Source organism: Heteronotia binoei, chromosome 15, assembly GCF_032191835.1.
Source record: "Heteronotia binoei isolate CCM8104 ecotype False Entrance Well chromosome 15, APGP_CSIRO_Hbin_v1, whole genome shotgun sequence".
NCBI lineage: Eukaryota > Metazoa > Chordata > Lepidosauria > Squamata > Gekkonidae > Heteronotia > Heteronotia binoei.
Genome location: NC_083237.1, coordinates 5,076,836 through 5,081,006, shown reverse-complemented (window position 1 = coordinate 5,081,006; position 4,171 = coordinate 5,076,836). Strand labels below are relative to the sequence as shown.

Below are 4,171 nucleotides of genomic sequence, written 5' to 3'. Positions count from 1 at the left end.
GCGGAAGTTCTGGAGCCACTGGGCGTCGTCCCACGTCTCAAGGACCGTGCGGTCCCACCATTCGGTGCTACGGGGCCGCGCCCAGAACCGCCTCTCCACCGAGCGGAGGCGACCGCCACGCCGAACGGCAGCAGTGGAAGCCTGTCTGGGGAATAAGGCCTCCTCTTCCTCCTCCTCTTCTTCCTCCTCAGATTCCTCCTCCTCTTCTTCCTCGCATCGGCGCTGTTCCAAGGAACGCAAAAATGCCCACCGTCGCCGGGAAGCCGCCGCCGCCGCTGCCTCTCTGCTGGCTCTCAGGTACTCCATCATCAGCGTCCCGGATTGCACCACGCACAAGATGGCGGCTTCCTTCTGGGCAGGATCCATGCTTTAAAAACCAGGAGAGCAAGACAGGAAGAAATAGATTTGGATTTCACAAGCGCCTAAGCAGTAAATGCAGAGAGATGGGAGGGAGGGGAGAGCGAGCAGGCAATATCCAGAGCCCTGGCAGGGTTTAAGGCCGTCCTTTGTGCAGAATGCGTGACCTGCTTGGGATATCCCACAATCCTCTGCTCCCAAATGTATCCACAATGCAGATAGATGCTGGGGGGGGGGGGGGGGGGGAGGCAAACAGCAAGGCTAAAGGCAGCCATTAATGAACCTATTGCGCCCTCGTGTGGCCAACAGCTGGAAAGACAAGTCTGCTTCCCAGGAAAGGAATTATGGAAACCTTTAGAGGGGTGTGTGTGTGTTCCCAATTTTTTGAACCTGTGGGCTGCCACAAATATAAGACAAGCCAACTGCAGGGGAGAAGACGGGGTCATTAAAAATACGCTGCGAAAGAAGGGTGAAGGAGGATAAAAGCAACTAGAGGTAGCTGCCACGGAAATAACATTACTTTAATCGGCATAGCTAACCAGAGCCAGTTTGGTGTAGCGGTGAAGTGTGCGGACTCTTATCTGGGAGAACCGGGTTTGATTCCCCACTCCTCCACTTGCAGCTGCTGGAATGGCCTTGGGTCAGCCATAGCTCTGGCAGAGGTTGTCCTTGAAAGGGCAGCTGCTGTGAGAGCCCTCTCAGCCCCACCCACCTTACAGGGTGTCTGTTGTGGGGGAGGAAGGGAAAGGAGATGGTGAGCTGCTCTGAGACTCTTCGGAGTGCAGGATGGGATATAAATCCAATATCTTCATCTACCTCACAGGGTGTCTGTTGTGGGGGGGAGGAAGGGGAAGGAGATTGTGAGCCATTCTGAGACTCTTCGGAGTGGAGGGCGGGATATAAATCCAATATCTTCATGTACCTCACAGGGTGTCTGTTGAGAGGGAGGAAGGGAAAGGAGATTGTGAGCCACTCTGAGACTCTTCGGACTGGAGGGCGGGATATAAATCCAATATCTTCATCTACCTCACAGGGTGTCTGTTGAGGGGGAGGAAGGGAAAGGAGATTGTGAGCCGCTGTGAGACTCTTTGGAGTGGAGGGCGGGATATAAATCCAATATCTTCATCTACCTCACAGGGTGTCTGTTGTGGGGGGGAGGAAGGAAAAGGAGATTGTGAGCCGCTCTGAGACTCTTCAGAGTGGAGGGCGGGATATAAATCCAGTATCTTTTTCTTCTTCTTACTCCCATCATACTTTTAAAATTACTTTCTCCTACAGTGGCACGAGGGAGATTTGCCTCTGTCTGTTTTATAGGTTTTGGTTGTTGTTTCCCCATTTTTTTGTGGTGAAAAATATTAGACAGTTTGTCAGATTTTAGAGTTCACCAACATTCTCGGGGTGGGGGGGTTGAACAATGGAACCCAGAAGCAAGCTTTTTTGGGGGGAGAGGAGGCTTAGGAAAGAAAAAGTGCAATAAAATTTAGTGGTTCCAGAATTTTGCTCCTCTGAGCTCCTGCCCAAAATGAGGCCTGGGAAACGGCATCTATGGAAGGCACCAAAGAGGAGAGATTTTGTGGGGTTCCTGTGCCTGGATGGATGGCTGCGTTTGTTATCATTTCCTCTACTTATTTGCTGTAATTTCTGGTCTTAACTCTTTTTTTAAAAAAATGTGGGTTTTATGTTCTGTTTATATTTTAAGAAGAGCCCCGTGGCACAGTGTTAAAGCTGCAGCACTGCAGTCAGAGCCCTCTGCTCATGACCTGAGCTCGATCTCTGGCGGGAGCTGGGTTTTCAGGTAGCTGGCTCGAGGCTGACTCAGCCTTCCATCCTTTCGAGGTCAGCCAAAGGAGTCCCCAGCTTGCTGGGGGGAAAGCGGAGATGTCTGGGAAAGGCCATGGCAAACCACCCCATAAAAAGTCTGCCGTGAAAACGTTGTGAAAGCAATGTCACCCCAGAGTCGGAAATGACTGGTGCTTGCACAGGGGACTACCTTTAGCCTTTTTATATTGTAAGCCACCTTGAGTCCTATAAGGTAGAAAGGCGGCTAAAAGTGTCAGAAATAAACCTGCGATTTCTGGAATGGACAAAAGAAAGGAGGTGAGAGAGCTCTTGTGGTCTTTCTCCCCAAGGGAATTTTCTGCAGGTGCAAATATTTGAATTACAGCCTGGGGGTTTTTTTTCTAGCAGGAACTCCTTTGCCTATTAGGCCACACACCCCTGATGTAGCCGATCCTCCTGGAGCTCACAAAGCTCTTTGTACAGGGCCTACTTTAAACTCCAGGAAGATTGGCTACATCAGGGGTGTGCGGCCTAATAGGCAATGGAGTTCCTGCTACAAAAAAAGCCCTGCGTGTTAACAAAGCAGCAACTGCCAAAATGCTTCCTCTCCAAGGGTTGGGAAGACCTCCCTCTTTGCCACAAGGCCGCCTTTCTAAGTTCAGCTTAGATTTACTTCGTGGCCAAGGACCAGCTGGCAAAGAATGGAGACATTTGGCAAGCGCAGTCAGGAATTAAGTGGCTGACACCTTTGGAACCGGGAAGCACATCTGCACCCCTAAGGCCAGATTGGCTTCTGCTCCACGCACTGGCATTTCCGCCCCTTGAAGACTGTGCCTCGCCCCAGCCACAATTTATAATTTATACCAACCTTGCAGGAATGTCGTGAAACGCTCATCCCTCAAGCAACATGCAATGCCTTTAAATACGTAATAACAACAAAAATAACAACAAATAATTGAACCCTTTTGTATCTTTGGACTGCCCCTGTCCCTCCCATCCTGCTTCAAGCGAAGGCCGCGAAAGAAGCGAAAAGAACACCAAACAAACCTTTGCGCCGGTTCGTGCAGCTCCCCTGCGGCTGCCCTTGCAAGAAGGTTGGAACTGGGGAGGAGAGCAAGAAAGGGATTTGGGGTGGGGGGCTCTGACGAACGGCCCCCCCCCCAAAAAAAAGAACAACCGGGGGTGGAGAGAGTGACTCGTGGGCGCGAGAGAGTTAACCGGGATCAACACCTCCAATTAAAAAGGAGAGGCATTAACTGCCCATTGCAATTTGCAGGGAGCTGCGCGCGCCGCCCGGCTCCTTTGTTCCCCGCTGCAAAACGTTAAGCGGGCGGAAGGACCGGAAATGCAAATAGCCGCCGGAGTCCCAGCCTTCCCATTGGCTGGCGGAGTCTCCGCCCCTTTCTCCTCCTCTTTCGCTTCCTATTCACGACCAGAGAATCGCCGGCAGTGAGCGCTGTCTCCGCAGAGGTTCCATGGTGTAATGGTTAGCACTCTGGACTCTGAATCCAGCGATCCGAGTTCAAATCTCGGTGGAACCTAAAAGTTAAATTTTTTTTTTCCCTCCCTTCTCCTGTAAGGAACGGGCGCCGGCTCTGGAGGTTTTTCTCCTGTGCGAATTGGTGGTAGTCTAGGGTTGTCAATCCCCAGGTGGGGGCAGGGGATCCCCCGGTTTGGAGGCCCTCCCCCCGCTTCAGGGTCGTCAGAAAGCGGGGGGAGGGGAGGGAAATGTCTGCTGGGCACCCCATTATTCCCTATGGAGATTTATTCCCATAGAATATCATGGAGAATTGATCCGTGGGTATCTGGGGGGGGCTGTTTTTTGGGTAGAGGCATGAAATTTTCAGTATAGCATCTAGTGCCTCTCCCCAAAATACTCCCCTAGTTTCAAAAAGGTTGGGCTATTTATTTATTTATTACTTTAAATTTCTATCCTGCCCTCTCCGCAAGCGGACTCAGGGCGGCTAACAACATACATTTTTACAATGTAACCAATAAAAAAAACTACAATTTAAAATTATTTAAAACACTTAAA

At 50.9% G+C, this 4,171-nt stretch overlaps 1 non-coding gene across 1 annotated transcript; it reads left to right on the top strand.

The window, feature by feature from the left end:
- Window positions 1–3,605: 3,605 nt before the first annotated feature.
- Window positions 3,606–3,677, top strand: TRNAQ-CUG (transfer RNA glutamine (anticodon CUG)). The gene has a single exon. It is a non-coding gene; the product is annotated as a tRNA-Gln (tRNA).
- The last annotated feature ends 494 nt before the right edge of the window (window positions 3,678–4,171 follow it).